This window comes from Chanodichthys erythropterus, chromosome 17 (genome assembly GCF_024489055.1).
Source record: "Chanodichthys erythropterus isolate Z2021 chromosome 17, ASM2448905v1, whole genome shotgun sequence".
NCBI lineage: Eukaryota > Metazoa > Chordata > Actinopteri > Cypriniformes > Xenocyprididae > Chanodichthys > Chanodichthys erythropterus.
In genome coordinates, this window is record NC_090237.1 from 11,045,873 (window position 1) to 11,060,259 (window position 14,387).

Genomic DNA, 14,387 nt, shown 5'->3' on the forward strand with positions numbered 1-14,387 from the left:
CAGCAAAATTTAAATAGTGAGAATAAAAAATTACTAAGACAATTCAGCTCATAATTTATTCATGCAGCAATGCATGATGGGAGGCATGGATGAATTTTGATTGGTGGCACCCAGAATGCATTGCAACCTGCTTTATTACTCTCACCACTGTTGAAATTCACAGACTGATTCTTGATGTCTGTATGTTTAAGTTAAGCTTTGTTTTGTTTTTTGTTTTTAAATCTTAACTTTAAAAAAATATATGTCTTTTGCATTGTAAAAGTTGATTTTCTGCTGTAGAATCACAGTGCTGCTGGAATCAATAATGTAAATATAACTAAGATGAGCTATGCGAAACCTGAAATATGACGGAGATAAAAGGGAACAATGCATTAAAATGAAAGTGTCCTGTTGTCGACAGGGGCACAACCTTAGTAAACGCTCCTATGGGTCGTATTTCAGGGAAGTGACAAACGACCTATATAGGCGTATTGGTTGAATAGTGAGAGCTGTTTATCAGAATATGTTTCTTGTCACCGTTGTTGAGATTCATACGCTGATTCTTGATGTCTGTGTAAAATAAACTTTTTAAAAAAAAAAATAATAATTCAGAACAATTACTCACATTTGCATTTATGTGAAACCATAACTAACACCACTAGATCATCTTTTAACCTTGCTTGCCTGATTGGTTTTAATGCAGTTAAAACTGCCTAATAGTGATGGGATTTATGGCTCTTTGAGGGGATCCGGATCTTTGCGATCCGTTCCTTTCAAAGAGCCGTTCAAAAGAACGGCTCTTTTGGCTCTTTTTAAATATTTAGTCAAGAAGCCAGCTTGGGGGCATCTCAGTTTATCCTGGAAATAATCACTGGGAGGAATGATGAGGTGAGATTTGTAGTCAAATAATTAAAACTCGGATATCACACACCAATATCTGAGTTTGAATTATTCTGAAATATTGATTATTACCTCATTTGTCATGTGTGGACTATATTCCATAGGGTTGCACAAATCCCTCTGCTTAGACAGTGACATCACTATTTTGGATTTACCTTTAGTACAAAGTGTGTGTGTGTGTGTGTGTGTGTGTGTGTGTGTGTGTGTGTGTGTGTGTGTGTGTGTGTGTGTGTAAAGCTACGTTGACTTATGTTATTCATACAATACCTACTCACAAATAAACACACAAGAACATTGTTATCACACAAGAACATTTTGATAGAAAACTAAAAAATATTTAAAGTAGATAAAATTAGATTAAATAAATAAAATGGAAATGTCTACATACTACATACTATTACTACTGTAAACTTTGCAAATAGGACATCAGCCCCTTCAAGTCAATGAACAATAACAAAGTGGGCTGCAATGAATGTCTGTGCAAAACAGCTTTTAGTGAAAAATTTCAATACAAGAACAGTATCACAAAAGAACATTTTTAATGTTTTTAAAAGAACAAGTTTTAAATGAACACAAAATGCAATGTAAATAAATACAAAGCAGTTCCTTACTTTATGGGTTTTTCTGCCTCTCTTTTTCCTACCCAATGACAGAGGAACGCAGGGTTTTTTTCCACTGGAGTACTCACGTGAAGGATGCGTGCACAACTAATAACTAATATCATCACGCTATAAAGGGTTGGCCTGCGCTGGGTGCGCCCCTCCCCTATAACTGTTCTGTCTCGCAGAGGAGCTCATTTGTGTGCATCTGTGTGAAACACACATAGGAAAAAAAGAACGACAGAAAGAACGGCTCCCATCGTTCATGTTTATGAGCCGTTCAAAAGAATCAGTTTGTTTGCGAACATCACAACTCTACTGCCTAAACAAAATCAAACATCAAAAAGGCAAGGGTCAAGAGCTCAACTAAAACAAACCCTGACCTCGATGATGGTAACTTAAAAATAGTGATTTTCTCCTTTGGTGATTCTGCTTGTTATCATCAGGTGTCTTCAATAATGCTCAATCATCACTCAATTAAACACTTATTTATCTCATTAGTGCTTCAGTGGGTGGAAAAAAAATGTGGCAGGACTTTTACTCTCTGACCCCATGGACTTCCTACCTCTGAATCACACCCTATACTCTCATTCAGTATTCCTTACATTAGTTCATTAATATAGTCCACTTGACAGAGTGAATGAAAAGAAGTGAGTGAATTCAGACGCTAATGAACACCTGATTAGCAGAATCACTGAAGGACAGAAAAAAGAGAAGAGACGAGCAGAAACACAGGAACTACAACTGACTTCAGCCACACTGAGTGTCAAACCAGTTCACAAACCAGTTTGACATTATTTCTTTCATACATGTACAGAAGTTCTTGTTGAGAATTAACAGATTTGTATGTTGATGTTTTATTGAAAATAAAAATGTATTGAAGTTTGCAGTCACCATCGTGGTGACCAGTGTCTGCTTTAGTTGGGCTCTTGACTCTTTTACAGTAGCTATCTCTGATTGCTGTAACTGAGTGTTAATAAAACACATCTGTTATGGCAGGATAAAAACCAACACAAAGTTGATCAGCTTTATTGGTTCTTGTAACGATCTTGTTTAGTTCACTGATCTGTGTTTTATTTTACGTCCATGATTCAGCAGAGTGAGGACTAGCAATGTTTCATTAATCAGTTATTTAAAAAAAAATCACATGCATAAAATAGCAGCAGAGACATCAACAATCTCATTGTGAATCTCAACAATGGTGACATCCAAAAGTTTAATGTTGCAATACATGCTGGATGCCAGCATAGTACAAAACTGCGGGCATGCACTGCAGCATGAATAAATTATGCAGCTTTTTGCCACCATTGTTGAAATTGATGTGGTGATTTTTGATCTGTGTGTGTCTAAATAATATATTCTCTGCAATTGGATATTCGTTGCTGGTAAGTACTAGTTGTTTTGTGTTTAAAAATAGATTTCAATGCCAAGGAATGTGTATATTATAATATTGAGTGAAATATGTTGGGTGAAATACAGCGTTAAAATAATTAATCGAGGTGAATTATTTTAGCAACTGCATACAAACGCACCTTCGCTTAAATTCAGACTCACATAATGTGCAAAATAGCACTGTCAGACAGTGAGCAAGACCAGTGTAACAGTCCAGAATTTGACTATGGCTAACTGGCTGGCTAGCTGGCTTGATTTCATTCACTGAATACATTGGATTGCAATCGACTAACGTACATTACTCAATTTAAATCAAGTTTGCTAGCCCAGGGAACAAAGTGATACAAATTAATTTATGGCTAGCAATATTTCCAAATCTAATTATGCACGCTTCATACTTTTTTCCAACTTGAACATCGCGCTCATCAATGTCACTGCTGCACACTTTAGCTTAGCTAGTTCTGCAACATTCCGGCCATTTTATAACATCGCAAACCCAACATATCTAGATTTTTTTGTTGTTTTTTGTTGAAATGATGGATCTGTGTCTCTGATGTGAAGTCTTGTGTATTTTTTTAATTTTTTATGTGTTATGGGGAGCATCAGAGTTGGGAATTGAACCTTGTAATCAAAAGCATCTGTTTTCATATGTTAATGTTATGCAAATAAAATTTACATCTTTTTCACAGTTTGATGACGTTATTTAACATCATTGTGACTACCTCCTAGTGATATTAAGTCATATTTGCTCAAATAATCTGATTTTTACAATTTGTTAAATGTGGTGTGTAATAATACTTTTATTCTTATTTTTAGGATTGTGAATGTGGCAGACACACCCCTCCACACAAAAAGTATGTTTTTTTTCTATTACTAGACTGATTTTATATATATAGTGTGTGTGTGTCAGTCGGAAATATCAGTTCATTCATTTTTCCTTTAATTGTAATAATCCAGACAAGGAGTCTGACAACAGCCGGTATGATCTGATCTCACCATCATCTAGTCTGTCTGTGATTACATGAAGAAACATAAAAGATCTGAGACAGACTAAACACAGTTCCCTTTCGATACTTCACTCGTACTGCGTATGGGGAAAGGTCTCCCTTTTTCCCCGCTGCTGAAGCCTTTTTCAATAACGCAGTGTAACTGCACCGTCATTGGTTCACTCATAGACAAGTTGTTGAACCAATGACGGCGCGGCATAGCTGCGCGGCCTATGGCGACAAAGCGCGCGAATATTCCCGCCGAAATGGGCGGGCTTAAGGGCTATATAAGCAGGCGTTTCGCCATAGGATTTCAGTGTTTTCTCCTTCAGCGACGACCTCATCATCTCCTCGCTGATCTCCGCCTGAAGCCGAGAAGCTCGCCGCCTTCCTGACTGCTCTCGCCGCCGTCTGAAGAGGCTCCCGCAGCGGATTCACCTGGACTCGCCGAACTGAGGACAGCGCCGGCGCCCTCTCCGACTGCAGCGTCAGCGCCGTCGCCGAGTCGCCGCCTCCCGCTTCCCGCTCCCGGCCGCTTCCTGTGTGTCCCCTGCCGCCATCCGGCGCGCCGTCTTGAGTGCTTCACCGCGGCTTAACGCCGCTCTAAAAGAGCGTATTTCAGCGGTTTTCACCGCTTCTAGAGCTTCCGCGGCCCTCGCCGCTCTAAAAGAGCCACCCAAGTGCCGTTTTCACGGCAACGGCGTCTTCTCAGATGCCCCGCCACTCGTGTGGCACGTGCAGGGCCCCCCTGCACGACGGTGATGGTCACAGCGAGTGCGTCGCTTGCCTGGGCAAGCCCCATGCAGACGGCGCGCTCGCTGGGGACTCATGCCCGCACTGCGAGTGCATGAGTCTCAGTTCCCTGCGCTCGCGGGTCGCCTTCTTCACAGAGGGTGATCTCGCCGCTCGCGCCCTCCCGTCTCCTTCCTCCCGCGAGCCGGCTAGGAAGAGACAGCGGGGCAGAGCGACCCAGCGCCAGGAGATAGGCGAGCTCACGCCGGCCCAGCTCCCGCGTGCCTCGCCCTCTCCTCCGAGGGAACCCTCTCCCGTCCTGTTCTCTCGGCCTGAGCAGCGTCCCTCTGCGGAAGCGAGTGACCTTGTCTCATTCGGTGGAACAGACGACGAGCAGGACGACTCCATGTCTCTTGCGGCTTCCGAAGCAGAAGTGTGGGCTGGCGAATCGGACGATCCCGCCCCCCCGCCTCCCTTGGAGCCCATTGAACATGGCCAGGGCATGGATGCCGAGCTCTTCCGCATCCTATCCAGAGCCGTAGAAGAGCTGGACCTCGACTGGGCCCCACCTGAGGAGCCGTCGCGCAGTCGCCTTGACGAGTGGTTCCTGCCTGGCCGCCGCCAAGCCCCTCGCCAGCAAGCAGCGCCCTTTTTTCCCGAGGTCCACGAGGAGCTGACGAAGTCGTGGCGCGCTCCGTACTCCGCCCGCCTTCATACCACGCACCGCTCCGCCCTCACTGCCGTCGACGGCGCCGATGAAAAGGGATACGAGCACCTGCCACCCCTTGACGAAGCAGTGGCTGCTCACCTCTGCCCTCCCGTGGCTGTGGGATGGAAAGCTAAGAGGTCACTCCCTTCCAAGCCCTGCCGGACTACTTCCACCTTAGCTGGTCGAGCTTACACTTCGGCAGGACAGGCCGCTTCTGCGCTACACTCCATGGCCATATTCCAAGTCTTCCAGGCCAAACTCCTCCGCTCTCTGGACGAGTCTGGGATTGACGCGCCGGCTTTCAAGGACCTTCGCAGCGCTACTGACCTTGCCCTGCGAGCCACGAAGGCTACGGCTCAGGCCATCGGCCGTTCCATGGCCAGCCTGGTAGTGTTGGAGCGCCACCTGTGGCTTAACTTGACGGAGATCAAGGACAATGACAAGACGGCCTTCTTAGACGCCCCGGTCTCTCCCTCTGGTCTCTTCGGCCCTGCAGTGGATGGCTTCACTGAACGCTTCACAGCGGCACAGAAATCGTCTCAGGCCATGAGACATTTCCTGCCCAAGCGCTCCAGCTCTGCTTCCAGCCGCCCCAGGACTGCGTCGGCTCAGCAGCACAAGCCTGCTCCACCTGCAGCACCGCAGTCAGCGCCACCTAAGGAGCAACGCCAGCGCTCGCGCTCTGCCAAGCGCCATCCCTTCCCGAGACGCCAGGGACCCCGGCCCAAGATTGTGCTGGACCCGGTGCCTCCGAAGTCATCCTGATCTGCCAGGAAGGAAGAGGATGGGGAATCGTCCCGTCGCGACCGGACCACCCCAAAAGCTCCCACGAACATTTTCCCCTCCGCCTCGTTTAAATCCGGGCGTGGGAAACATGTTTCAAGTGACAACTGGGCCCACAACTGTTGCGCCCACTCCAAACGCCGTTTTCACGGCGAACAAATTTTTATATCATCTAAAAGAGAGCAAATTTCCTCTTCCGCTACTCTCGGTGTACAACCCCCTCAGCGGCGGTCTGTCACACGATATCATTCAACCCCTTGCCACTCGGGCCGAGGCTTGGCAGGCCATCCCCGATGTGTCAGATTGGGTCATGGGGATCGTAACTCAGGGTTACTCGCTCCAGTTTGCACGCCGGCCCCCTCGCTTCGGCGGGGTGCTTCAAACTTTGGTCAATCCGGACAACGCCCATGTCCTCCGAGCCGAAGTCATGACGTTGCTAAGAAAAGGAGCTGTGGAAATAGTTCCCCCCGCGGAAAGCGAGTCAGGCTTCTACAGCTGCTATTTTCTGGTCCCCAAGAAAGATGGTGGTCTCAGACCCATCCTGGATCTCAGACTTTTGAATCATTCCCTCATGAGACGGAAGTTCAAAATGCTGACACTGAAACAGATCCTCGCGCACATCTGCCCCGAGGACTGGTTCTGCTCGCTGGACCTGAAGGATGCGTATTTTCACATCCAGATAGCCCCTCGTCACAGACGATTCTTGAGATTCGCATACGAGGGAGTGGCATACCAATATACGGTCCTGCCCTTCGGGCTGTCTCTGGCTCCTCGCACTTTCACCAAGTGCATGGACGCGGCACTTTCCCCTCTCAGACAGGCGGGAATCCGAGTCCTGAATTATCTCGACGACTGGCTCATTCTAGCCCGTTCGCGAGTCGAGCTGGAACACCACAGATCCGTGCTCCTCAGCCATTTACAATGCCTGGGTCTCAGGGTCAACGCAACCAAGAGCTTGCTGTGCCCCACTCAACGAATATCGTTTCTGGGAGCAGTTTTCGACTCAGTCCATATGACGGCAGTAGTCTCGCCAGAGCGCGCTCTGACGATTCAGCAGCTCACAGCCTCAGTCAAGAACAGAGCCTGCCTCCCTCTGAAGTTTTTTCAGAGGCTGCTAGGGCTAATGGCTTCCGCCTCTCCGGTACTACAGCTCGGCCTTCTTCGGATGCGGCCTCTTCAGTACTGGTTGAAGTTCCGGGTTCCTCCCAGCGCTTGGCGGCACGGCCGCCTTCGCCTCAAGGTCAATCAGGCCTGTCTTCTAGCCCTGAAACCTTGGACGAACCCTGTATGGTTGAAGCGCGGAGTGCCCTTACAGGCGGTCTCACGAAGGACGGTGCTAGCAACAGACGCCTCCAACTCGGGTTGGGGCGCTGTGTGCGACGGCAGACCGGCCTTCGGCTCATGGAGCCAAGAGGAAAGCCTTCTGCACATCAACTGTCTAGAGATGCTAGCAGTGATGAAGGCCCTTCAGTTCTTTCAGGCTCATTTGACAGGGCGTCACGTTCTAGTCCAATCGGACAGTATGACAGTGGTGTCATATTTAAACCACCAGGGCGGTCTCTCGTCCAGCCGCTTATGCGCTCTGGCGAAACGTCTACTGGAATGGGCTCTTCCGAGGCTTCAGTCGCTCAGAGCGACTCATGTTCCTGGCAGGAACAATCTGGGTGCAGATATGCTGTCACGGAGCAACATCCCCTCCGACGAGTGGACGCTCCATCCCCAGGTTGTCCTCAGGATTTGGGAGCTCTTCGGGAAGGCAAAGATAGACCTCTTCGCCTCAGAAGACAACTCTCATTGCCCAACATTTTTCTCGAAGGAGGTCGACGCTCTGGCCCATTCATGGCCCAGCACGCTCCTTTACGCTTTTCCTCCGATCGCCCTGATCCCTCAGGTCATCAGGCGCATCAGAGAAGACCAACACAGAGTCCTTCTAGTGGCCCCGCTCTGGAGGAACCAGATTTGGTCCTCGGAGCTGTTCAAGCTCTCTCTGAGAGCCCCGTGGCCGATCCCCCTGAGACGGGACCTCCTCTCTCAGGCGAACAGGGCAATCTGGCACCCACAGCCGGAGCTCTGGGCTCTGCACCTCTGGTCCCTCGATGGGAGCCTACTAACCTCCCCAGGGACGTCCTAAATACCATTTCTCAGGCTAGAGCGCCGCCCACGAGACGCCTCTACGACCAGAAATGGTCGGTCTTTGCTGACTGGTGTTCGTCACGCAACATAGACCCAATGGAGAGTGACGTATCTTCTATACTGTCTTTCCTCCAAGAACGCTTGGAAATGGGGCGCACCCCTTCCACGCTCAAGGTTTACGTAGCAGCCATTGCAGTGTTCCATGCTCCTATTGCTGGCCAATCAGTGGGACGAAACGGACTTGTCATCCGTTTCCTGAGGGACACTAGGCGATTGAATCCTCCTCGCCCCCTCACCGTTCCCTCCTGGGACCTGTCTTTGGTCCTCAGGGCCTTAAAAGGAGCCCCATTTGAACCAATGGGCTCAGTCGACCTCAGGCCATTGACGCTAAAAACCGCCTTGCTGTTAGCACTGGCCTCGGTTAAGCGTGTTGGCGATTTGCAGGCCCTCTCTGTGAGCCCTGCATGCCTCGAATTCGGGCCTGGAGACTCTAAGGTCGTTCTGAAACCCAGGCATGGCTACGTCCCTAAGGTGCTCTCAACGCCATTTAGAGCTCAGGTCATCTCGCTCTCTGCTCTGCTCCCTTCAACGGAAGAGCAAGGGCTGGAGTTACTCTGCCCTGTCAGGGCATTGAGGACCTACATAGAGCGATCGCAGTCTTTCAGACAGTCAGATCAGCTCTTTGTCTGTTTTGGAGGCCGCACCAAAGGATCTCCGGTCTCAAAACAGCGCATTTCTCGTTGGATAGTGGACGCTATTACGCTGTGCTACTCCTCACTGGGAGCCAAATGCCCCATAGGAGTCAGAGCCCACTCCACTAGAGGGATGGCCTCCTCATGGGCTTGGTCCAACGGAGTTTCCATCCAAGACATCTGTGTGGCGGCCGGCTGGTCTTCGCCGTCCACCTTTGTCAGGTTTTACCATCTCGATGTCCCGACCTTACAGGCTCGAGTCCTTTCAGTGTGATTAGCGGCCTCAGATGAGCTCCGCCTCACGCTATCATGGAAATAAATTTCCTCTAAGTGTAACGCAAGGGTTCGGTAAGGGCTTGCCCTCTCGCTTGTCTTTTTGGCCCCCTCTCAGGTGTCCAAACTTCAAGCTATATCGTTCCCAGCCGTGGCACGGCGTGGTTGAATTCGTTCCCCATACGCAGTACGAGTGAAGTATCGAAAGGGAACGTACTCGGTTACTAACGTAACCTCGGTTCCCTGAGATACGGAACGAGTACTGCGATACTTGCCGTGCCACGAGGCTGCGGCTCAGGGTCGTCGCTTCAGTCGAATGACACTGAAATCCTATGGCGAAACTCCTGCTTATATAGCCCTTAACCCCGCCCATTTCGGCGGGAATATTCGCGCGCTTTGTCGCCATAGGCCGCGCAGCTATGCCGCGCCGTCATTGGTTCAACAACTTGTCTATGAGTGAACCAATGACGGTGCAGTTACACTGCGTTATTGAAAAAGGCTTCAGCAGCGGGGAAAAAGGGAGACCTTTCCCCATACGCAGTACTCGTTCCGTATCTCAGGGAACCGAGGTTACGTTAGTAACCGAGTACGTTCTTTGTTTCTTCATGTAATCACAGGTGGACTTGATGATGGTGAGATCAGATCATACCAGCTGTTGTTAGATTCCTTGTGCATATTAAAATCTCAATGGATTATTACAATTAATGGCAAAATTAATATTTGAAAATGTAAATTTCCTACTGACACACAACAGCACAAGATTGTGAAGGTTGTGAAAATTCTAAGACTTTTTCACAGTTATGTATGCAGGGCCGGCGATTGCTATAGGCGAACTAGGCGGTTGCCTAGGGCGACAAATATGTTGGGGGCGCGGGCGCCCTCTAGGGCCGCCGTTACGTTACGTTAGGTGCGCAGTTGATGAAGAAAATGAAGCGGTCTAATAAACCCTCCGGTGCACAGGGACGAAAACGGAGAAAGATAAAAGGAAAACCCAGTATAGAGGTAAATCTTCTCATCTCAGCCATTAAGGTGTTAAATGAAATAAATGTGCTTAGTATTGTGCATCATCACCTTGAACTAGCGGTTAAACGGATTGTTGTTGATCCGTGATCCGTTCGGATCAAGCCCCACGGTTCGGGACGCATATGATTCACAGATCATTTGCAAGTTTCACCGCAATAGAGTGAACAGGTTATAATTTGAACGTGTTTTGTTTTGCTATTTCACACATTAAATAGATATAAAACTATTCCAGCGCTAGAAGAGGAAAAAGAGGATTTAATTCGGTATCGCACGCAGGTGTTATCGGTACGCGCAGACGCGCATACAAGGCTCGCGCGCACAGAGAGCTAGAAAGAGAGAGAGAGGCGCATTCCAGATAGCTCTTAAACCCTAAATTAATTTCTCTTTCGCGTCAAACCACTGCCTAACTGCTGCTGCTTCTGATTGCTTGTACACTCAAAAAAATAACTTGTTGGTCTAACTTAATTCAATTATGACACCTATTTCCACACAGTTGAACTGATTTATTTGAACTTAAGCTAGGTTAATTGTACTAATGAGTGAAATTCATCCTAATTGAATGAGATCACACCAGTTTCATTTGACGTATTCTGTGTATGTTTCCTGAACATAATTCATTCTTGTTGATCCAACCATTTTTTTTTTTTTTTGTTACCATCATGGCGAAGATGTGCGCTTGTGCTTAGGTTTTGAGTAGCTGTTGTACACAGACATACATGTTTCATGACCATTTAGAGGGGAAAAGCTGATGACCATATGTAGACTGTGTAAATTTTGTGCTGGCCCTCAAACTAATTTATTTATATTTCTATAAAAACTAAACTAAAATAATACTTTTCATATGCTAAGTAACATTTATAGCATGCAAGAAATGATCAGATAAAGAACTTCTCATTACTGGCTTGAGCACAGTTAATGCTCGTTGAGAAAATTATAAATTTGTTTTACGTAGCCACCTAGAGCCTAACCACAAGGTCTACACTTCAGCATAATGGTAACCTCAAAAAATCGACATAACATAAACTCTTTTAAATGTCAAATATAACTGAACATCAAACTTTAAAAGGTATTTCCATTTACTAAAAAACACATTAAACAGCACTTAAGTTCAACATTTACTGTCCCAATCTTTACCTACGCAAAGCATGCTGGGAACTAGAAATCCACTGCCCAGGTTCAATCAATGCAACATAAATGATTCATGTAGTCCCAACACAAATGGTTTAGGTTGACCTAACATTTTGCAAATTTAATTTCATTTAACATAATACAATTGAGTGCGAATGCCAATTAAGTAAAAAACTAAAGATTTGTGTTGGTTCAGCTTATTTTATTTAAATAAACTGAACAAGCAGCTAGAATCATTTTTTTGAGTGTAGAGGGAAAAACTGCACATAACTACTGGTCTAGGATCAGTTAATATTAGCATATTGACGAAACATATTTGGCAAATGATCCAGTGCGCTCTGAAGAACGACAATACTTTAGAACGTTGGAGTGTTCAGCATTGTAGCTAATCACGAACAAATCTGTTGATTTCTAGAACGAATTATAATGAGGGAATATTTGCCAGCGTCTACAACTCAAAATCCACTCGCCGCTCAAAACGAGTTTTTGTTCAGTGCTAACTTAAACACCTCTGACTTGTCATTGCGTTCCAGAAATCAACAGATTTTGGTTAACAAAAAATTATGTAAATTGTTATGTAATTATGCAGTCAGTTTAATTCATTGTTACAGAACTTCTTGAGATCGCAATGAACTAAGATGAGCGAGATTTTTTACTGATTATAAAGAGAGCGCCTTTTGCGCACTCTCTGCCAAATTCCGTGTGCGTAATCTGTTAAAATTAACAGTGGTTTGTGAACGTAAACACTTTATTAACAAATAATATTTTATCAGCAGTGTTTATGTTGGGATATGTAGGTTGTGCTGTGACAAGTAAGTTAAAGCTATTTCGAGGAAATCTGTTTAAATATGATTTTAAATGGAAATCGCATCTCCTTACCCTGGAGTTGGTTCACCCTCCGCCTGAGCATAAAATTCATATTTAACGCATTATTACACAAAACGGAACTCGAAACATAATTAGGCCGTATTTATTAATGACTATCACTCGGAGACCTGCCGCCTTCAACTATTTTAATGGTGAGTGCACTCAAAAGTCTTAGTTACACTTAAATATGCTATAGATGTAGGCTAGCCTATTTATTGCTGTTTTGGTATGTATCATTTTTATTATTGTGCTGTTCGAGGAATTGAAAAGCTTTTGTGTCTCGTGTTTGCAAAGTATATTGCCATAATGCAAAGGGGTTTCGTTTTTGGTGTAGTTTAATTAGGATCGAGTATCTTGTGTTTTTGTGGTAATATAGAACTTTATTTCATTATAGAAGTCTATTTCATTAATAATAAATACGGGACATTATTATTTTGGCGAACGTCTGTTTATCAGATTATAAAAATGTGTGCCCCCCTATGGAAACCGAATGCCCCCCCATTCTATATGTTCTGCCGACGGCCCTGGGTTATGTCTTAATTGAACGAGGTGAGAATTCGGAATCGGATGTGTATATTGGATGTGCGCGTGCATGGAGTCTTACTCTTAAAGTGACAGCAACCTAAAAATACCTGCGGTTGTCTGTCATGTCAAACAACAAAACACAGCTTTAACAAAGATTAATCTATATTACATTACATTTACACAGTGAACAGTTTAATTTTATATTTAATTATTACATTTCTGTACACGAATTAATACTACAGTTAGAACTCATATTTTATTTGTAACTTTATGTTGCATTTATCTATGCTTGTATAGTATTTGTCCTTTGGGGGGAGGGGGGCTAGGGCAATCTCGCCTAGGGCAACCAAAGGGCTAGAGCCGGCCCTGTATGTATGTGTATATATATATATATATATATATATATATATATATATATATATATATTTATTTATTTTTTATGTATGTATGTATGTATATATATATATATATATATATATATATATATATATATAATTTATTTTTTATTTTTTATTTTTTTTAGTCTTTCCACAGACTGGTGCAACTGGATTGACACCGTTAGCCATCCAATACGTTTGTCCACACTCTCATCACAGGAACTATACATTGCTGGTGTGAATCTCACAGGTAGGTCTTTTAATCAAGCACTTTCAATCAAGCACTAGTCACGGGGGTACCTGAAGGGTCAGTTCTGGGATCCCTCCCTTCTCCGTATATTCATTTACAATACCGGTCAAAAGTTTGGACACATTACTATTTTTAATGTTTTTGAAAGAAGAATCTTATGATCAAGGCTACCATTATTTATTATAAAAATACAGAACAGCAATATTGTGAAATATTACAATTTAAAATAATGGTTTTCTATTTTAATATATTTTAAAATATAATTTATTCCTGTGATCAAAGCTGAATTTCCAGCATCATTACTCCAGTCTTCAGTGTCACAAGATCCTTCAGTAATCATTCTAATATGATGATTTATTATCAATGTTTGAAACATTTGTGCTGCTTAATGTCTTTATAACCTGTGATCATTTTTGATGAAGAAAAAAAAAACAGCTTTTATTCAAAATAGAAATCTTTTTCTAACAATATAAATCTTTATCACTTTGTATCAATTTAACACATCCTTGCTAAATAAAAGTATTAATTTCTTTAAAAATTACAGACCCCAAACTTTATAAAATATTTATTTTAAATAAATGCTGTTATTTAACTTTTATTCATCAACGAATCCTGAAAAAAGTATAACAGGTTATAAAACAAATATTAAGCAGCACAATTGTTTCAAACATTGATCATAAATCATCATATTAGAATGATTTCTGAAGGATCTTGTGACACTGAAGACTGGAGTAATGATGCTGAAAATTCAGCTGGAATAAATTATGTTTGAAAGCATATTCAAATTAAAATGTTTAATTGTTATATATATTTAATCATTAAATTGTAATAATATTTCACAATATTACTGTTTTTTTGTTGTTTTTTTCTGTATTTTTGAACAAATAAATGCAGGCTTGATTAGCATAAGAGACTTATTTCAAAAACATTAAAAATAGTAACATGTCCAAACCTTTGACCGGTACTGTATACTATAATGGTACATGGATTCTCCATTGCTATGCTGATGACACACCGCTTTACTTTTCATTTCAGGCTG